Here is a 22609-nt window from a genome sequence, read left to right on the forward strand (position 1 = left end):
ACAGAGATAGTCGGTGAGATCCCCACACTAGACTTGCAAGAGAGGAATTGGGCCCGGTGAGCCCAGCAAATTAGACTGCACACAGGGGATTCTACAGCATTGAATGCAAGCTACTAGCCTGTCTCAAGAATGGCAGAGCTGGGACCGGCAAGAGATTCTGTTTCATAAAAAAACTCAGTGGCCCATTTCCTAGTCGGAATGGAGCCTTCCAGGATTCCACTCCCTAAATTGTGTTCAAAAGCTTCAGAGGGGCAGCCGAGTTAGTGTGTATCAGGAAATACTTGAACAACAAATGGTCTGGTAGCACTTTAAAGACTAACAAAACATGTAGATGGGATCATGAGCTTTCAGTTATCTGAAGAAGTGGGCGGTGCCAATGAAAGCTCATGATCCCATCTACGGCTGTGTCTAGACTGGCCAGTTTTTCCAGAAAATCAGCCGCTTTTCCGGGAAAACTTGCCAGCTGTCTACACTGGCCACTTGAATTTCCACAAAAGCACTGACTTCCTACTGTAAGAAATCAGTGCTTCTTGCGGAAATACTATTCTGCTCCCGTTCAGGCAAAAGTCCCTTTTGCGCAAAGCTTTTGCGCAAAAGGGCCAGTGTAGACAGCTCAGATTTGTTTTCCGCAAAAAAGCCCCGATTGCGCATCTAGATTGGCACGGACGCTTTTCCGCAAAAAGATGCTCTGTTAAAAGCATTTCCGGAAAATCATGCCAATCTAGACGCAGCCTACATGTTTTGTTAGTCTTAAAGTGCTACCAGACCATTTGTTGTTTTTTAAGTTTTTCCTGTTACAGACTAACTCAGCTGCCCCTCTGAAGCTTTTGAACGTGCAAGGCACTGCATTCAGCCGTATGGAGTGTAAATTGTGTGTTTGTGTTGGCTTTTCAACCAGCTGGCCTTGGTTCTGAATTCAAGCCAAGGTGTGGCGCACAGAGTGTGATGTACCTCTGGACTGAGGTCCACGAAGCCCTTACCCCTTAATAAATGTTGGTGTGAATGCTTGTTTTTGTGTTGCTTGGTTGCCATAGAGATGGGCTACACAAACTACTGGTTTGTTTGGAGAAGTTCGGTTGCCTAGTGTTCTGTTTCTGTAGCTGCCCTCTTCTGCTTTTTTCCATGCCCATCAATCGGGATTAAGTGTTTGAGAACAACAGTCACGGCTGTTTTAATTCACTAGCAGCAAACAGGGGTGGGGAGAAGCATTTAGGAAAGTTGCGCTACAGAACTACTAACATAGAGGCAGGAACCCTTAGTGAGGAGACAGAAGGAGGGATGCGGCGGAATCACACAAGGTTATTTTGAAGGTTGGTTTATGGATTAGTCGTTTGTGCCCTGAAATGTCCAGGATGTACCTGCAGAACGAGAAAGCGCATCTTTCTGAGCAGGAGGGTGGGACTGGGAGATGTCAGCCAGGAAACCGATATCGGTGTAATCAAGAGAGAGGCGGGTGCACAGCCTTGCAAAGGAAAACCAGGTGAGCAAGCAATCAGGAAGGGTGTGTACTCCTGTGGATGGTGACCAGGCCGACAGATTCAGGCTGCTGAGATAAGTGAGAGAGCAGAACAGGACTTCAATCCTTTCCGCAAGTGTGAAGCCAGGAGTTGTGGGGGTCGCGGCTGCCTTTCGTTCAGTGGGGAAAGCCGTGCCCTCAAGGAGCTCAGCTGGTTGGCTGGAACTGCCACCCAAAACACAGGCCCATGCAAGAGCGGGCTAAGACCTGAGCCAGGGGCCCAGGGGTTCTGTTGTGATCCCATATTGAGCGAAGGGGTGGGGAGGGATTTGATACCGTGACTGGCAGAAGCGGCAGGAAGCCAAGGAGGCAGCAGAGTAGCGTGGGCCTGAGAGAGGCCTTTTTGGACAAAGGACTGGTTGATAATGTGCTCACGGTTCCATCACAGTACATAGCACCCCCTCCCCTCCCGCAGTGAAATCTGCCCCTCTATGGCCGGTACCATTGAGTTCTCTCAAGGCATCCCCTCTTACCTGCTTAGCATAGTATTTAAATGGCTCGTAGACGTTCTTCCTGCTTATGCCCCATATGTCTGCATTTGTATACAGACAACTAAGACACTGATTTGATTTGCAATCCCACCTCCCCCGCCCCAGTTCTCTCTTGTCTCTCCTTTATCTCTGCTGTTCCAGCCCATACGCCCTCCCATTTCTGACCCATCTCCCAGCTCTCCAGGTTTTTCACTTACCTGTGGGCTAAGCACCAGAGCCCTCACCTGGGATGGGAAGACCTACATCCAAGGCCTTGCTCTGTCTGATTCAGAGTAAGGACTTGAACCTGAGCCTGCCACATCCTGGGCCACAGGGCCTTAAGCAGACCGTAGAGTCACATCCCTCCTCTTGAAGCTGTTCCTCTTTGGCTGAATAATGAAGTCTTCCGTGATCCAGTGTAGGCTAGCGCATTGGTATTATGGCCAGATGTTTCAGGGACTTTGTTGTGGATCTGAGAGTCCGCTCCAGTTCCCCTCGTTGCCAGACAGAGGTTCATCTCCTACTCCTCAGTCTCTGGCCATCCAGACGAGCTCCCTCACCAACATGCTGTTCCGGGGGACAGCCTCTCTGACTTGGCGAAATCTTTTGATCATCTGTAACTTGTTTCTTACATTATCTTCATCTGTTTGCTCATTCCTGAAAAAAAACCAAAACCTAGATATGCAATATGCCAGGATACAAAAGTCTCAGAAGGGATGGGTGGAACACGATTAAACGTTTTCCTGGACCGAAGCCTTAGTAGACGAGCCAAATATGTTAAATCAAGCCAAAGTTCATGAGTGTCCTCTAGGATCTAGTAAGAAATGGCAATAAATTTGCTATTCTCAGGAGACTTTATTAAGTACTGGAAGAAGAAACACAAGTTCTGGATTCCACTGAAGTTGACTTTGAGGGGAATTAGAATGCCCTAGGGGTCTGTATCGTGTCTGGGAAATCTATTGAGGAAAGTAGGAAGTATGTAGGGCAATGGTCAAAGACACAATGAATGAAATTCTTTCCCCGCCCTCTATAAACTGTTCCTTCAGCTGCATGCTTATAATATGCCACCCAAGGCATGCTATGTAAAACTCAAAAACCGCACTCTCTGCTGCCTTTGTAATTAAGCATGGGCAGCGATCGGTGGGAGCTTCTCAAAATATGTGGATGAGCTGATTAATGGGTGAGATTGTGGGAGTTTAAGGTAAGGTCTACTCTCTGCGAAAAAATTGACCGAAGACACACACCTCCAGCCACGTGAATTACTCCTGGTGGACGCCAGAGTAATGAGATCTGAATCTAGCCTTTGTGTCCTTCTCTCACTCCTCTCCTGCCTCACGGGCCTAGAATGACTGTCCAAATAATACGCTCCGTTGGGCTCCTCCTTCAAGAAATATCTTCATCCCTACTGGCTCCATGTTGTGTTCGAAGTGCTGACACCCCACCCATCTGGCTTCATTTTTTAATCCACTTCCGGCTTCATTGAGTGATAGAGTTAGCCTCAAAACCACCCTATAAAACATAAGTTGGGCCCAATCTCAACCACCATACAAAATGGCTGTACACCATGGGGCATTCTCGTGCAAGATGCAGGACCACGTCCCTGTTGGCAAAACATCTTACCTGCGGCCAAGGTCAAGACTTGCTCCAAGCGCTGATTTACATCGTTTTCTCAGTATTGACTACTCAGTCGTCTGCCTTCAAACTGGACATGCAAATACTTCAATAAACGAACTGCATGGTCCTCTAGTTTCACTGCGGCATTGTAATCACTTCTGCCACCCTCCGCCCCCACCAAATGCTGTTTTACAACTAGGCTTGGCAGAACGAGTCTTTTATTGGTAAATGTGAGTCAACCTCTATTTCCCCGAACACACAATCTGATGAGAAACCGTTTCCATGGACGATGATCAAAACTTACCGATGAAATAAGAGAAATTCTGCTTGAGAACTTACCATGTTGCATTTAAGGATATTCACTTTATATATTTCGACATGTGGTGTTTGTATATAGGAAGGTATAAAATTTGTCTGTCACTAGTGTCGGACCAGCCCCCCGCCATTCTCTGAAGCCCCCATAATTTTGCACAACAGTGAAAATGTAAATCGAGAAAAAGGCTTACTACCTATGTACCCATGAAAATTGTTACAAAAGATTTAATTCTGCCAAGTGGATTTAGAACTTGCTAGAGGGCAGTTCTGGACTGAAAATTGACTCTGCCAATGGCACCCACCAATTTGACCGGCATTGGAGCAGCAGCTAATGCTCTTGGCTCATAGCGTGCTCTGTTGATGTTTCAATTACAACGCTTATCTGTAGGTGTTTAATGCTGCTACTTTATATGGCAGCAAGCTGTGCTGCAGTTAAACAGGAGACAAAACTGCTTAAATCAAAGGGGATGTTACGCCGCTGTCTAAAAGCAAAGAAAAACAGTTTGGTTTGATTTCCTTCCCTCCCCCAGGCCTTTGGCTGAAACATTTTTTAATGTTCCAGCCTCATTTTGTTTTGACTGACACATACTCTTCCCTTTTGCGTATTTTTAAAAAAATACCTTACAAGGCACCATCGGGTTAACTTGATAAAGTATCTCCAATCCATGCACGGTAGCGACTCTCCATAGCTATTTTTTTAATATAGCAATTAAAGGCTAATAGTAGCCTTGCTCTCTTTCAGGCAGTCATCTGATTCCCAAGCTGATAAACCAGGAGAGCAAAGAAAAACGGCATGAGGCGACAATTATCTGTAATAAGGGAGGTTTTAACAACTGTTATTTTAAAACTCAAGGGCACATCCGTTTGCAGGAAAATGGCTGTTTCATTCATGGCTCTTCAGACCCAGTAACCTGTTGGAGTCTGCAAGATAGACGTGTCATTGAAGAGAAATTTTGACCTTAAGAAATGGCCTACTTGGGAAACTAAGTCTTTCCCCATGGAACACTCGGCCGTAGGGGAAAAACCTTCATGTAGCAACAGTTTGCTAGCTTTGCAGCTGGGCCTAGAGCATGCTTTATTGGGGAACTTGCACTATCTTAGAATAAACCCCACATGTCTGTAGACGCTTCTGTCCCGGGAACGGCAGGCCATCCCACCCCCTTCCCAGCTATCTGCACAACATCGCTCTGGTAACCGATAACACGGGAAACGCCCTTAGCAACAAGGACAATGCATTTGACCATCTCCTACTGGGACTTTTGAGCTGCTGGAAAGAAAGATGTGATCCTGCACCATGTGACCACCCAGCACTGTGGCCCATCAGCACGCTGCTTCCCATGGACACCATGAGACTCGGCACCAGTTGGGCCTCAGTTGGAGTGTTGTGGCCAGCTCTGGGCACCACATTCCAAGGAAGATGTGGAGAAGCTGGAGAGGGGCCAGAGAAGAGCAACAAAAAGAGTGGTGGCCATAGAGTGAAAGTCGCATGCGACGGACCTGTGCTTCAGTCTGGGATTGGAGTTGTTTGCTTCTCTGTTAGCTCCTCCATCTGTCTTCATTCCTCTGGCCTACTCTGTGGCCCAGAGCGAGTCAGCATGTTGTTTGCTGTCTCTGCTATTATTACACCAGGCATCTCTGGGAAGGGGGCCAGGCTCCTGCGAAGATTGGCTGGAAGAGTTTTCCTGCTTGCTGCTTAGTCATCTTCGCTCTCTGAGGTCCCAGTCCGCCTCCCACCGGGTAGCACAACTGGATTCCATGCTCTCTGCCCCGGGGCGACAGCGGCCCACAAAACCATGCAACAGCGCCATTCCAGGGGCACTCGGTCTGCAAGCGGCAATGTGCCTTTGGGATTTGGCTCGGTGGTGATCATTCTCTTTGGTCACCAGGTGTTTGCTACCACCGTGACCAGCCACTTCCTGGGTAGTATTTCCTTTCCTCTCCTTCCCTGGAAGCCACATGCCTCTGTTCTTTTCTCTCCCTTCTCGAGGATCAAGTTCCCCTTCAGCCAACGCTTTTGTTCTGCCTCTCTGGGACCTCATGAAAATTCTGTCCTGGATTGTGCGAGCCCTTTAATGCCTCTCACCTGATTTTGGCCAAGAACTTGACTCTGAGACCCGGTGCCTTTGACCTGAGGAGGCTTTACGTGGGTCCTAATAAGTCCAGTCATTTCAAATTCATCTGGGATTACCTGATCCTGGTATTCTCAGGCAGCATCGGGTGCCCTGTCTGCTCTGGCCCCAGACCACTCCTAGGAGTGGCCAGCACATCCCTGCAGCCCCCAGGTGGCTTCATGGATGGAGCCTGCCCGTAGGCACTGCTCCTTGTGCATGGAGAGGTAGGGGCCGCGAGGCCATGCGAACCACTTCTGGGAGCAGCACGGGGGCAGGGCAGGCAGGAGGCCTGTCTGAGCCCCACTGCACCACTAGACTTTTAGCTGTTTCAGATCTGCCCACTTGGCCCCTCCCCTTGAGCCATGCAGAGAACTGCCTTGTTAGCCCCGTGCTCTGTGTGCCGTGATGCCCGCGAGCCCTGTCGGTGAGCAGGTTCGCTCTGGTTTTTCCAAGGGACGGGCATGGCTGCTGGGTTACTGCTTGGCTGAGCATTCGGCTCTTGCGCGATCCCGGGAGTCTGACGACCATCAGCCCGAAATCCATGCTGCTATGCAAGTCGCTGCAGCCCGAGAGATGGTTATTGATAAACAAGAGCTGGCTGGCGGAGACATGGATGACTTTCCTGGTACAAAAGGCTGCTGCATCCTCCCTGATAATTCCCCCCTCTCTTCCTCCTTGTTGTCTTTGTGGCTTAGTGATTTATTTGCTAGCTGGCAGACCTCCCCGGCGCTGCAGGAAATGGATGTCTGCTATTGTGTTTGGGGGCTGGATAAACGTGCAATTTTCCTACTACATTAATTATAGCCCTTTCCCTCTGGCTGGCACCGCTCAGCACTTCCGCTGGCCTTTCAGTTGCTGTTCTGTGCGCATATCCCCCCCCCTCCCCCAAATCAAACGTGACTTGTTAGTGAAACCTAATCCCAGTGTCCTATCTCGAGTTTCTTGGCTCATCAAGAAGTTGCATGTTGGGGGTTACTGTTGAGTTTATTGGTCTTTCACCTGCTAAGGCCTGGTCCCAAATGTCTACAAGGCATATTGAATAGCCACTCCTGTGTAATGTAGCTAGTCTGGGATAAATTCCTCGTAGGAACTCTCTGTGCTGGAAGACAAGTGATTTTAGTTGGGGATAATTATTCCCTGTTTGGAGCGGAATGATTTATCCCCAATAAAATCAGTCATGGAAAATGTACAGCCCAGACCCCAAACTGTGAATCTTCAACTCAGTGGTATTTCCACCTCCACACAGCTGGGAATCCACGCCTTGGAAAGCAAGTGCCCTAGAAAACGTCTCCGTATTCGATGGGCTGGGTTGTAAGAAATGCCAGTAAGAATTCTACCGCCCACAGTGATCCAGAAAAGAAAATGGAAATACCGGAGTGGTATGTTAATAATGAAGCTCAAGCACCAGCCAGCACCAGGAGGAACACCCAGCAGGGCTGAATGGGGGCACCCTTCTGGCGGGGGAATATGCAGGGGTGGCTGAAGGTAGACAGAGGGCCAGACCTTGTTTAAGTGGTCAGGAAGGATCCACCCTTGAAATAGGAACATGCTGTTAGCTAAATGCAAATGGGGGTAATGAGATGTAGCCCCCAGCTTGCCTGGATCCACCCCGCAAGACTCAGGGCTCCCTCCCCACCAGTAGGGACCCCACACAGAGCTGGAACGCACAAAATCAACCCCCTGGGCCGCACTGGGCTCTGGTGTGCAGGGGGGATGTGGGGAGGGTCTTTCTCCTCCTCAGTCGGGGCCACCTCAGTGAGGGTTGGTTTTGCATCTCACTTGGGTGCGGGCCCCACTGATTTTCCTGTGGGTCAGCAGCCCTCACCCCATCCCAGGCCTGGTTCACAGGCTGAGTAGCCAGAGGAGAACGAATTGGAGGGTGTCTCCAGCAGATGGGGCTGGAGAGCACAGAGCCGGTATCGGGGTTGCTCCCATGCTGTAGCTGTAGGGGAACAGTCATGCCCAGTGCTAAGCAGCAGGACCACTGCCTCTGGCCATGGTGGGGCTACAGGCCACACACTGGCTGCATGCTGAGTCAGGAGACTGCCCCCCACAAACCCTCTCCTTAGTGAGCTGCCTCTCCGACTGACCGACCGACCAACCGGACGAGAGACACGTGAGCGATTCACGTTGCTGGACCCAGGCGGGCTTGTCAGCTGATGTGACTGAGTGTAGCCTTGGGCATGGCCCTGTCTCCACAGCCATAGGCGGCTGCACTTGCACTAGCCCGTGACAAGGAGCAATGCGGGTGTTGCTGCTTTGCTCAGATGGGCAGGAGGTAAAATTGCTGGTGTGAATGAGACTTGCTTAGTGATCGGCCCGTCGCCTGTTGCAATGCTGAAGGGAACTCATCACTTCACCCCCTCGCTTTCCCTTTTCTCTTGGCTCATGTGACCAGCAGCACCAGCCCTCCACTGGGCCCAAAGGGGCTCACCCAGCTCACCTGGCCCAGGAGGCCCCGCCCCCACAGCCCTACTGGGCATGCTCCAGATGGAGGCCAAGTATAAAGGCCTGTGGAGCTGTTCAGTCAGGGCTGACGGCCACCGGGGAAGGAGGAACCCTTCCTGAAGGAGAGGGGGGCTGAAGGAGAAGCCCTCAGAGAGGTAGGAAGCAGCCTAGGGCAGGGAATTGTACCCCAAAAGTTCGGTGTGTTATGGTGGCATTGTGGTGAGTTGAGCTAGTGGTGGGCCACTCCACCACTGACATGGCCCTGGGATGAGACCCATGGAGAGGGTGGGCCCAGGTCTCCCTACCCCACTCCTCACCAACCCCACGAAGGGGCACACGCCCATTTTCATTGACTCCGGCCTCTCGGCCACACTGCCCTGGGAGAGAAGAGCATGGCTATCGGCTCTGGCTGCAAGGCCATGCTGGCCTGTGAGAGAGGCCGGGTTAGAGGCTTGGCCTGACAGCCCCAGTGATCTCGGGGGGAGGGGGGGGATCACCTCATGTAGAGATTGGCCTAGTTTTACAGCAGGCTACATAAAAAGCACTAGCGACGTCAGTACAAACTAAAATGTCCGCATGACAGTCGCTTGTTTATATTGCTCTATACACCAGGCACAGAAATTTAAGGGCAATATTTACGTTCCGGTGGATTTGTTTTATAGTTATACAGTAAAAATAAGCAAGGCAGCAATTTTTCAGTAATAGCGTGCTATGACATTATTGTATTTCTGTACGTTTGGTTTTGTAATCAGGCGCTTAAGTGAGGTGAAACTTGGGGGGGCGGTGGCAATGCAAGATGAGTCAGACTCTTGAAAGGGGCACAGTGGTCTGGAAAGGTTGAAAACTACTGTGTTTTTGTTTTTAAAGGGCAGCTTGTGACCTTTAGACTCGGGTATCCCAGTTAACTGCATTATTCTCTCTCTCGGGAGAGGGAAAAGAGCTGTAATGGTTTTCAGACCCATACACTTGCCTTCCACAACGCTGACTTTGCCACACTTGTTAAAACCTGGGCCCACTTCTTGAAACCTTCTCACCCATTCTCCTCCAGTGGGCGCACCCCACTGGGTTAGAGTGCCCTTTATTGCTTGGACATCTTTTAAACTCTCTTCCCCCTCGGACCCTTGCCTTTTATGCCCATTTTTGACCTCCGAAAAGCTAGCTCTAAACATGCTCTACTCCAGGGTTTCTGCGCCCGCCTTACGGAGCTGGCGTGTTCGCTGCCCTTGTCAGTTTGAGCAATGCATGGCCGCATTGACCCAAAGGCGGGGCGCGACCTGACAGGGTTAACGATTTACTGCTGCCAATCGCTCGCAGCTTCCTCGCCAAAGGAACAGGCTGTATCCAAATGCCAGGCTCGGTGCACGACGCGTGAGGAGGGGGTTGGAAGGGAGTTAAATATAGATTGGACCAAAAAAGCCTGTTGAGTTAAAAAGGAGGAGGGTGAAATGTGGCGCGCAAGCTGTTTTCCCACAAAGGTGGCTGCCAACAGTCTTGGGGGTTAGAATCGAATGATCTGGTGGATGGGCTGATTCCTGAGCACTGGAGTCTACATCAGAATGGCCAGACTGGGTCACACCAAAGGTCCATCCAGCCAGTGTCCGGTCTGCCCACAGTGGCCAATGCCAGATGCCCCAGAGGGAGTGAACAGAACAGGGAATTATCAAATGATCCATTCCCAGCTTCTGGCAAACAGAAGCTAGGGACACCATCCCTGCCCATCCTGGCCAACAGCCATTGATGGACCTATCCACCATGAATTTATCTAGTTCTTTTTCTAATCCTGTTAAAGTCCAGGCCTTCACCACATCCCCTGGCAAGGAGTTCCACAGGTTGACTGTACATTGTGTAAAGAATGCCACCTTGTGTTTCCACCATTGCCGCTCTACTGCTAGAGACCAATACTTTCTCACTGGGCCTAAGGCATGTTGGGGAATCTCCATCTTCCAGGGCTGAGCCTGGGAACTCCAGGGGTTCTTTGCCACCCAAGTCTCCATCTTGCCGTCTGAGTAACATTACACACAGAGTTCAGCTGCACACATGTCAAGGCCTTCATCATGCACATGGTTGGTCTTGCCAGGTTTAGGTCCCAGCCCTGCAAATGTGGGTTATTTCCCAGCTGCACAGGGCGGGCAACCCCACAGCATATTTGGCAGGTGCACTGGCCAGTGGGAGAGACGTGCTCCATCAGCATGCACCAGGAGGGAGGGTGTGGACTGTGGCGGAATTAGCAACACGTCCATCATGGGATGGGAGACATAAGAGAACAGGAGGAACAAAGTACTTTGTGCGGACAGCCCTCGGCGTGCTCCCAGGGAGCAAACCAGCTGATTGTGTTTGGCAAAGGCTAGAGTTTCTGATTGCCCGAGAAAGAGAGGCTTGAGCTCCCTGTGCTGAGTGACAGCCAGTTCGTACAGTGGGAAATTTTGTGCTGCTTGGGACTGAAAGTTAAATGGACTCTGCAAGATTTGCAACCTGTCGAGAAGTGCCATTATCCTAACAATAGTTAGGGTAATAGTAGCTGACCACTCTGGACTGTCTAATAAAAAACCCACACCAGTAGGGCATGATCTTGTCATAAGCCACAAGGGAAGTGCAAGTGATAATGGGAGCTAGGCATAGCACTTAAGGGGAGGAGTTGGAGTGCTGGGTGTTGCGCTTCCATTTTAGGCTCTGCCACTGATTATTTGACCATGGTCAAGTTACCTAATGGGGGCCTCTCTGATCAATGTGAAAAGTCACATTTGTCTGAAATTGTGCTCACAAGGAACATCTACTCTTACTGAATTGGGGGAAAAAAAACAATGGGGAAAATATCTCTGGCCATTTGGTTTCCTGTGTGCACGTGATAGCGCTTCACATATAGTTCTGTGCTGTGTCTCTTGGAAAGCCCGTGTCTCCCTAAAACCAGGAGCAGACAACAAAAAATCTGGTATAGATGTTAATCGACTTTAACAATTGCTGTTTAAAGAGCCCGCTGCTAAAAGCCAGCTCCCTCTAGGTGAGACGTTAACCAATTTGAGAAAAACGTACCTTGACGCCCCCAGCCCCGCTTTGTAAAATGGGGCTCATGACACATCCCAGCTCACTGCTGTGTGGGGAGGAACCATCCTAAGTGCTGAAGCTGGACCATTTCCACTTCAAATCGAATTCCCACCATCGCGACAGCAGTGCAGACCTTTGGGCACTCCGGGATTAAACCCAGATCCTGTTGCTTTTCATAGAATCATAGAATACTAGGACTGGAAGGGACCTCGAGAGGTCATCGAGTCCAGCCCCCTGCCCTCATGGCAGGACCAAATACTGTCTAGACCATCCCTGATAGACATTTATCTAACCTACTCTTCAATATCTCCAGGGAGAGAGATTCCACAACCTCCCTAGGCAATTTATTCCAGTGTTTGACCACCCTGACAGTTAGGAACTTTTTCCTACTGTCCAACCTAACCCTCCCTTGCTGCAGTTTAAGCCCATTGCTTCTTGTTCTATCCTCAGAAGCCAAGGAGAACATGTTTTTGTTCAATAGGATGCACAGAGTTATTGTTCTCACCTAGCTGCATAGATTCCAAGGAGCACTGTGATCATATGGTTTAACCTGGATCAACCAGGAAGCTGCCCCCCAATTCCTTTTGAACCACAGCCGAGCCTTTAAGAAAAAAATGTGTTTTTTAAAATCTCCCGGGATGGAGAATCCACCATGGACCAGCACGGCTCCAGCGGTTAGTTCCTCTCTTCATTACAACTGTATGCCTTGCGCGAACCAGCTGTAAGTGCGTGTTTAGCTCAGGTCTTACGCTTTCTAACTGGTATCTAAAACTAGGCTGCTAAATACAAGCAGGGTTCAGAGGTGCTGAGTGAGCCAGCTCCTAGTGACATGAGTGGGAACTCCAAGTGCACAGTGCCTGTCTGAGAGGTCATTTCCATTTAGATGGCTAACGAGAGGCTTAAAAACTCGTCACCATGGAGACACCGATTTGAAAATGTTGCCCTGTGTGCTTTGAAAGGCGCTAGGGAAGTGCTGCATAGCAGAAAGGTTAGAAAACCGGGATTGAAACAGACTGAAAAAGTGACCAGGAAGTGCTGACGATTGTGGTTGCCAAATGGATTGGTTGCGAGTTATTCGGTAGTCGCCCACTGCTGGGTTTATGCCCCTCCCTGTTGCAGCTGGTACTGGCCACTGAGGGAGACAAGATACTGGATGATGGAAGATCAACTCTGGCAGCTCCTTCTGCCTGGGAGATTTGCAATTTCAAAATTCTTTCTGTTCTGTAACAGAACAAACCTGACATTGAACATTTCCTGCAAACTGCAGTTCCGCAGGTTTGAGGGCACTCCAGGGTCTTTAATGGGTGAGGCCAGTGTACCACCTGGGCATTTGACCACAGTTGGACATAAGAGAGCATTTGAGCCCTAGAAGGGAGAGACACCTGGGGAGCCAGCCAGGAGAAGGGCAGGTGAGGGCTGCCTGAGGATAGATTAGGAGATGAGAGCTGCGAAAGCCAGAAGATGTTTCCATGGGAATAGCCAACAGCAAGGACAGTACCAGATACCCCAAGCCAGAAAGCCAGATCCAGAAACATGAAGGCAGGAGAGCAGCAGAGAGGCATACGCATGGAGAGATGTCTATACAGTTAACTGCTCTTTCTCTTGCTGGCATCTCTGCTCTGGAGAGCTGGAGGAAGGTATAGGCAGGGGGACAGACGTCTGCTGAAATAAGGGTGGTTGCATTCCCGCTGGACAGACTGGGGTGTCTGGCCTGATGGAAGGGAGTGAAGAAGAGCCCTTGTGTGGTAGAATGGGATGTGTACTGTCAACAGATGTAGGGTTGCCAGGTGTCCGGTTTTCACCTGGACTGTCCGTTATTTGGGTTCCCCCATCCGGTAAAAAAAACAGAAAATACCAGACATATGAAATGACTGGTATTTCCTGTTTCCCTCAGACGGAAGCCCAGTGGGGACAAAAAGCAGCAGGGGAGTGAGGAGCGTGGGGCCATTTAAAGGCACAGTGCCCTCCCCCCTTTTTTTCTTTTGCTCAACAACTTTGGTCTCCCCCCCCCTTTTTTTTCTCAACAGAATTTTTTCCCAGTGTGTTTTTTTTTGGGGGGGGGGGGGGAGCTGTTTGTTATTTTTTATGAAACCATCTGGCAACCCTAAACAGATGAGATGTCTTGGGGTTTCATGGCCTACTTGCACCGGCGTGATAAACGTTTGGGGTTCTTGTTGCAGAATATCTGTACTCAGTAAGCTGGCCCCCGGGAAGGGATTAAGTAGACAAGAGAACCTGCGTGGAGCTGCCGAGCTCTCTGAAGACAGGAAGTTGTGTGGCAGGGGTGTGTCTGCTCACGGACAGACTCCAGGTGGGCTCGCCCTATCACAAGGCAAATCGAAACTTTTCGTTCTGATTTTGACTCTTTTGTTTCCCATTTCCCATTGGATTTGGTCTTATAAATAAATGCCCACAAAATACACCTTCCCCTCTAGTTTTGAAACAAATTTTCATCAAAGGCTGCCCATTCCCAGCAAATATTTCATTTTCAAGGAATCGGTATGTGCAGATTTTGGGGAGTGGAGCAGGGAGGATCATTCTGTTGGAAGATTTCCATCAAGCTCAAATTCCTGACGTCCTAGGAAGAAAAGCAAATGAACAATCACCTCCACTCAGCATAAAATCTTTTCCTCATTGAAGGCGTCTTCACAGAAACCAACGTGTTCCTTTAAAGAAAAGCGCAGGAGTCAAGAAGAGTGGTGCGCTTATCGGCGAGCATCCAGGCAGTTGACAACGGCACTTGAGGCTTCCTTCAAATCAGCACTGCAAACAGAGAAAGCTACAAAAAGACACCTGTCACCTCTGAGAAGTCTGATTCTTCCATCACTGGGAACAGCTAACTGGTGGGAGGGGGAAGCTGCTGGCACCACTGTGTCCACTTTCTGGCAGCGCATCATCGAGAAAAACGAATAACACGGTTGGAGATTTTGACCCACGGTAGAAACATGCCACGATTCTGTCTTGTGTATCTGGTTTCAAAAGATGCTCCTCTGGTTTGCTCTTGGCCTGTGAGTAGTTTGATAATGCAGCATGAGCCTACAGATATGGATTACAGAGAGAGAGAATAGTCTTTGGGTTAACGTCCTGGATTTAGGCTTGTGAGAGCTGGTTGCCTTTGTGCAAGAGGAGGCATGATTTTTGGAAGCATGTGGGTCTTGCTCATGATTCGGATCCCAGCCGTGCAAGGGGGCTAGGGAAACTGGGCGGGACCTGAAGCTCTTCTGGCCTTCAGTCTAGGGAGATGGGATGAAGAGCTTCCCAGGCTCAATTACATCCCATCCTTTGGGGGCCTGCAGGTTTGGGGAGAAAGGGAGAAGAGAATCTGAAGAAGTTCACCAGTCTCCCCACCTTCTTCTGCCATGGCGGCCTGTCCCCCTGCAGGGCGGAGGACAAAATTGCCAGGCTCCCCCGGGAAGGCATGGGGGACAGCTCCCGGCCCTCCCCGAAGTGGTGGGGGCTTAGGAAGAAAGGGCAGGACTGGGAGCTAGCTCCCCCGCTAGCCCGTCTACACCCCCTAGGGCCCTGGCAGGATTTAAAGGCTCCGGCACTCCGGGCACTGTCAGGAGCCTCGGGCCCTTTTAAATTGTCGAGCCCCTGGGACGGACGGCCCTCCCCTCCCCCCCCCCCCCCCCCGCCCCGGGATGATTGAGTTGGGTTGGTCCTGCTTGGAGCAGGGGGTTGGATTCGATGGTTCCCGAGGTCTCTTCCAAGCCTAATCTGCTATGGTTCCCAATCCTTCATTAAAGCCGCTCCCCTCAGTGCTTCCTGCCATCCCAACTGCGCTGGAGACAGCATTTCTATTTTTAGACTCTAGGTTGTCATGGCAACCCAGGGTACTTTTTTTTTTTTTTTTTTTTTTTTTTTTGGTTAAATATAGCAGCTGTTTCCGAGATCTCTTGTCCGCCTGGCTACGGGGAACGTGTTCTGCTCTCTGGCAGAGCATGCGGTTTGAAATGCAGATGGAAGAGGATAATTAAGGGTAAGCCCACCCGCACCTTCCAGTCTTTGATTTTCTAAAGAAGAGCTTCATGACGAAAATGTTTAGTTTCAAGTCCAGCCTTTGTGCTGTCGAAACGGAGGAGGTAATAAAGAGCTACGACTTATTTATTTTCTCTTAAACATTTTTACCCCACCTTTCCATTTAAAATATTTGAGACGGCTTACACGTTTTTTAAAAAAAACACAATATAAATCTATATAAAAATTAAAATACGAGACCCCAGAGGGACATAAAACCTGCTAAGACATTTCGAGAGGAGGGACACACACACACACTCAAACATCAATAAAAGCACAAGGAAAAAGGGTGGTGTTAGCTTGACACTGAAACAATACTAACGTTGGCGCCATGCAAATATCCCGGGAGAGAGAATTCAACAGCCTGGGAGCAAAAGCTGAGAAGGCCCTGCTCTGTGTACATGTTAATCTTATCTCCGTAAGTGGGGGAACATGAGAGCAAAGCCCCCCCCCAGATGACCTCAATCCCCTGGCAGGTTCATATGGGAGAAGATGGTCCTTCAGATACCCTGGACCCAACCTGTTTAGGGCTTTCTAGGTCTTAACCAGGACCTTAAATTGTGTTCGGAAACATACCGGAAGCCAGTGCAGCTGCCGGAGCACTGGCATACTGTGCTCCATATAATCGGCATACTGTGCTCCGTATAATGACGTCAGTCAGCCCATGAGGAGATGACCCTGTCTGATCACACATGGGCTTGGTGAGTACAGTGGCATGGCAATCAAAAACCCACAGCACCAGGTCTCGGAGCCCACGTCAGCTGACCAAGGCTTGGGGTGCAGGGCTATCCGATTGCAGCGTGGGCCTTTGGGATCTCAGATTTCCCCTCCATCGCCCCCCACATGGCCTCTGAGTGACTCGGACCATCCACACTGTGATTGGATAGCCCTGCCAGCCTGCCAATGGACCCTGACTGGAGGCAGCCCTGCATCGCAGTGTAGACCTGCCCCCAGGGGCAGTGGTGCGGGATCGGCTCCGTATAGCTGCCTGCGCGCTGAGGGCACGGTTAGCAGGATCAGAGTGCAAATCTGGAAGTTGCAGGCGTTTCACTTACAGCCACAGCAGCGTGGAGAACACGTCAAGCTAGATGGTGAATAAAAGGAACTTGCCCAGCCGCAGATATAGGGCAGGGTGAACGGGGCAGCTGCCCCGGGCCCTGCGCTTCAATAGGCCCCATGCCCTGGGCCCCGCAAAACTCTCACCCACCCCTGAACCCGCCGTTCATGGTTTGCCAAAATGGTGGGGGCGCCTGACTTATGGTTTTTTTGAACCCTGGGGAGCTGGCAAAATTCCAGCAGGCCCAGTGCACGCAGGGAGAGGCCTGAGGCGTGGGTGGCAGAGGGCGATCTAATCAGGCACTTAGTGAATGTCCTGTAGAGCTGGTGGGTTTGCTGATTCATCGCAATTAAAATGCTGTGGGAACCCAGCAATGTAGCTGAAATTTTGCATCGGAAAATAAAGCGTTTGGTTTCCATAGGGTGAAAGCGCCCGGGAGGCCAGCAGACTTGCCAGGTCCCTGGGTAAGGTGGGGAGGCCAGCTCCATGCTCCTGGAAGGGGCGTGCCCCGAGGTGGGTGTGGTGTGGCTGGGTCAGCCAGCCCTCAGCACCGTCTGGAGCAAGCCTTGCCGGAGCCCCTCGGCCCACAAGCAGCCCTCAGAGCTGCCCGGAGCGCCCCACCTAGCACGCCAGTGGTGATTTAACGGGCTTGGGTCTTCGGCTGCCCCCACTACCGCTGGGGGCCCCAGGCCCTTGTGCATTGCTGGGCAACGGTCCTCTTTGCCCTCCCCGCATCAGCACGCCTTCACAGCACTTCGTTTTAACGGATAATGTACTGGTCAGCACAGGACAGACCAAATGAAGCCCCTTTTGCCTTGAAACGCTGGAAAGGAAACGTTTGAATAAAGCATTTCAGGGTTTCCAAAAATTAAATTTTTCAGAATTTCTGCTTTTTTGTTGTTGTTCCAATTCAGGACAAAAGGGGATGTTGGAATTGGACTAGAATTCCCGGGTTTTGGTCAGCTCGGGCGCTCTCTTCTCAAGGCGCTATTGGACTTCTTCGTGCTCTGAGGGGGCGTCTCACCTTGCTGTCCCTTTGTACTTCGCCCCAGAGGCTCAAGCCCCACCTCTCTGTGGAAGGAAATAGCGTAGCTCAGCGAGCGGTTCTGAGGCTGTGGGGCGGGACCCTAAAGTGGGTGACTGGCTTCGGTTGGCTGGGGCTGGGGCTGAAGCGTGAATCCTACCAGCCTTCCAAAGCCCGAGGACTTCACCCCTGGCCAGCGGGGCTCAGGTTAAAGGCCCCCTGTTTAGGATGGAAGACCTTGGGTTTCAGCTTTGCCTCCCCCTGCCCCACCTGGAGCAGTGGGACTTAGACATCAGCCCCCTCACCTGGAGCAGTGGGGCTCTGGTTTCAGCCCCCTCACCTGGAGCAGTGGGGCTCTGGCTTTGGTCTCCGTTCCTGGGGTTCTGCAGTAACTGTAGCTGTCCAGAGTGAGTCATGGTGCCGCGAGGTTGGAGAACCCCCGGCATAGCTGGAAGGCAGGCTATGTGTAACGCAACATGTGCAGGGTGACGCTGTTTCACAATTAGCTGCCTTTTACCACGCCACAAAGCAAGTGGACCGAACTCCAGCTCCAGAGTGGGGCTCTGAGCCCCTCTGAGAGCGCCTTTAAAAACAGATTAAACATCATGATTTAACGTAGCCACGGAGGTCATGGTGACCAGGGCTTTAACAGGGAGACAATGGCTCCTGGATTCTTTCCCTCTCCCTGTGGGATCTGTTGCACTGGACATTCTGGCTTTGGAGAGCACACACACAAAAGACTCACCCGGTGTGCTACAGTGTTCTGGCAGGGAAAAGAATTACCCCTGCACGGCGAAGCCTGCCCTAACCTCCACCACGACTAGGTCTGCAGCTGCTGTACAATGTTATGGCTCCACACAAGATCTGTGCTCCAGTTTGGGGGTCTGGCCCTCTTGTGAGGTCCTACTGCGCCGTGGGACGGGGAACATTATGGGTCCATAGGTAGCGGAGAGGGAAGGCCCTGGAGATGTCTGGCTTCATGGCAGGTGGCCACTTCTCTTGTTGCACCCTCCTGTGCGCTTGTCTGATGTGACCTCTGCTGGGCCTTCTGCAGAGCTGGTCTCGTTCCTCCATGCAGAAGGGAGTCTTCTGCTAGACCAGGGTGAACTGGGGGCGGGGGCTCCCCCAAGGAAACACTACTGGTCTCAGCGTGAAGGCCCGAGATGTCAAGTTTCTTGTCCAAACCTCACGGGTGCAGTTTAGGGGTGAATGGCCTGGTTCCTTGGATCCCGAAAACACAGGGCTTGTGGTTCTTAGTAATTCAGCTTAACCTGGCTCTTCTTTATAGATCAGCCCCTTGACTGCCATAGGAGCATCTACCTTCACTAGTCGACCAACCCTGGCACGAGCAGGCAGCAGCAGGTGCTTGCGGAAATACCACTCTGGTCCCTTCCGTCATCCTTAGGCCCGCCATGTGGTGCGGTGCTGGCGGGCGGTGCGGTGCCGTTCTAGGCAGCTAGGTGGGCTGGCTCGTTTCCTGCTCTCGTCCTGCATGGGGGAGGGGAAGAGCGCACTTAGTTGCCCCTCGGCACATTTCACCAGATGAGGAGCCAACGCCCTCCCTGCCATCCTCTGAGAAAATCGATGGGTCACTGCTTGTCGCTCTAACTCTTGTCCAGTGTGTGCAGTGAAACCATGGTAATGGCCGCCTGTAGTCAGTTCCGCACCCGGCCTAATCTCCCACCAAGGGGAGTCTCTGGCCTCTGTTTGTCAGAGGCTGGAGACGGATAGCAGGGAGGGATCCCTGTTCACTCCCTCTGGGGCGCCTGGCACTGGCCACTGTGGGCAGACAGGACACTGGGCTAGATGGACAGTTGGTCTGACCCAGTCGGGATCTTGCCTGCAATGGGAAACACTCTCTGGTTTCCTGCTGTGCAGCTTTGACTCCTTTTTGTGCTGTAAGGTGTCCAGCAAAACACGCGACTTGTGCAAAGGTTCTGTGCACCAGCTGGTGTCCAGTCCCAGAAAGCCCCCTGCTAGGAGTCTTCTCGATCCAGCAACGGGGTTTCAACAGGCACGTGTACGGCTTCAAACCTTGGGTCACGGCTTCTCTCTCCATTTTCCTTTGTCCTCGCTGGCCCTTTCAACCCGTCTGCTCCCTGCTTTCTCCCTTGATTTATGGGCTTATTGTAATCCCTGCACCAGGCTGGTTCCCTCCCCTCAGGCAACGCTGAGTGTTCGGCCTTTTTCCTCTCGCCAAGAGCAATTTGTGTGATGGACTGCCACCAGCGACCTACGCTGGGCTGCCGGACAGCATCCACCCGATCGAATATTGATACGTGGGGCAGGGGAGGAGTCGACATGGAAGCTGTCAAAGCCAATGAAGTTCCTCTGGCAGCAGTGAAGCTAATGGCCAACGATAAAATGCTTTTCCCCTGCAGAGGAGTCCATGGGACTGCGAGCTGGAGACTAGCTGATGGCACACACACACCCCGGCACACTTAGGCGGCCTGCTGCTCCACATGACCCCCGCCTTCCTTCTCTACATAGGGGGCTCCCCACCGCCTCAGAGGGGCAGCCGTGTGCATCCATAACTTTAAAAACAACAAGGAATCCTGTGGTACCGTAGAGATCGAGGAAAACCTAGAGCGTGTCATGAGCTTTTGTGGGCAAATCCCACTTCCTCAGATGAGCTGGAAGCTAAATAATGGGAACCCAGCAATGTATAACAGAAGAAGAAGGGAGGCTAATTGAGTGGGCTGGAAGTGTCCCATACTTAGCGTGAGATGTAGCAGAGAGGTGTTAAAGGCAGGGGAGACTGGCTTTATAATGGGTTATCCAGTTAATGTCTTTGTTCAGGCCTAGGGAAACAGGGTCACATTTGTAAATGAAGGTCAACTCCGCACACTCTCTCTGTAATTAATTAGTGAAATGCCTTTGTAGAGGAATGGCTACTTCTAAATCCATGACTGAGTGCCCAGGCAGGTTAAAATGTTCCCGAAGGGTATGTCAACACAGCAACATTATTTCAAAATAACTTAGTCCGTGTCTACTCCGCAGGCAGTTAGTTCGAAATAACATCGAAGTACTGTCAAGCTGGAGGACTTCTTCCTCTGACTCCTGTAACCCTCCTGGTACGAGGAGGAAGGGAAGTCGGAGGAAGAGTGCTCTATTTTGAAATAAGTGCTGGGTAGACACTCCCAATTTCAAACTGAGCTACGCAAGTGTCTTAGTGCAACTTTCTGTAGCTTATTTCGAGTTAAGCCCTGCTGTGGAGATGTGCCCCTCTGGGTTTCTGTGTGTTCCCATTTCTACTGTCTGACCTGTGTCCATTTATCCTTTGTCGCAGTTGTGCTTACCACAGTATCTGAACCATACCCAGGCATTAATGGATGTATCCTCAGACCCAGGTGGGGAGGCCTCTTCCTCTGGAGCTCTGGGAACAGGGGCGGGGCAGGGTATTTGGTTTTGTGCCATAGGAAAGTTGGCAGCCTGAATTTGGCTGTTGTAGGGAAACGACCTGGGGGTTGGAGCAAAGCAGAGGCCGGGACTGGCTGGGCAGAGACGTCTGTGGAAACCAGCAGGTGGCACTGTAATTGAAGACTATACCATAATGCATATGCCCCAGGGGCTGAATTACAGTGGCTCCCGTTGGCCCCCCAGTTCACATAGCTGTCTGTTGCGATTGGCATTGGAATTTCCGTGGGCAGGCGGAACACACAGCACTAGCTTAGGCCGTGACCTCCTAGCGCTTGATGCCATCTCTAGTTCAGTTTCATAACTGGCCGTGAGGTGCAGGCGGTAAGACTTCTGCCCCGAGGGCACAATTCTGGAGGGATTCTCTGGGAGGCTGGAGCAAAGCTGGCCACAGAGTATCTGTGCGGAATTCATCTCACTTCCACGCTCCCTTGCTACACATTTGGGTGGGTTTGGTGTGTATCTTTGAACTTCCTGAATTTCATCTTGAGCTTTGGGTTTGCCCAAACAGGAAAGCTCCCGGTAACACTGCTGAGTCTCAGCTCCTTTGGGGTACAGGACCAAAGAGGGGCAGCACAACAATGACAGGAAGTCCCCAATGAAGAGAGAACTTCTCCTGGTATTTGCATTCTCAGCCTCTCTCTTGGGAGAAGGTGCAGCTACAGCTTTCAGAGGCCACCGTGGGAAATGCCTTTCACTTTGCTTCCCTGTTGCCGCGGGTCTGGTTTTTGACACAGTCGAGGCTGGCAGGTTCCCTCCAGCGCCTGCACCCCAAACCCTGACCCAGGCCTGAACCCCTTCCACCACCTAAATTCCCTCCCAGAGCCCATGCCCCAACCCTGTGGCCAAACCCAGAGCCCCCTCCCTCACTTGGAACCTTCGGACCCCAATCCAGAGCCCCATCCTGTGCCCCAACCCCTCATCCTCAGCCTCAGGTGCATTATCACCTCAGAGCAGGACGCCCTCTCGTGCAGCATGGCATGGCTGCCCTGAGCAAGCTGGGCATGGAGAACTCGGCTCAGTTTGGCCAGGGCCATTCTGCAAAGGCCCTGAGTCAGGAACTTGCTCGCTGTCCCTGTAGCCGACGGAAGAGGGGTTTGGTGCCCGGTGTTCGGGGAACAAAAGGGGTTAGATGGCAAAATGGCATTTGGTGAGCCCTGCCAGGAGCGGCTGCTTTGGGAACCCTTCCATCGACTCTTGCTTCCCCCATGCTGAGTGGAGGGCATCTCGTTAGAGGTAATGACGGAGTTGATCGTTGTGCTCAGCGAGGTTAGGCAGGACGTGTGCTGACCCACATCCGCACCTGTTATGCTAACGAGGTTCTTCGTTCCCGGACTCAAGAGGAGATGCATTTCCATCCAGCAGCCATGAGGCATGCTCGCCTCTGCTGCTGTTGTTGTCGTTTTAACACAGGTGTGATAAAAAGGTCTTTCTGTTTTTCGAGAGGATTCATTCTGGCTGGAGTCTGCCTCTAGGGCTCTTCCTTTGCCTCTTGTTGGTTCTGTTTAGAGCCCTTGAATGTCTGAAGAGGAAAGATGTTCTGTAAGGGCCTTGTATTTATTAATGTAGTGTTATTTG

This window comes from Pelodiscus sinensis, chromosome 7 (genome assembly GCF_049634645.1).
Source record: "Pelodiscus sinensis isolate JC-2024 chromosome 7, ASM4963464v1, whole genome shotgun sequence".
NCBI classification, from domain to species: Eukaryota; Metazoa; Chordata; order Testudines; family Trionychidae; genus Pelodiscus; species Pelodiscus sinensis.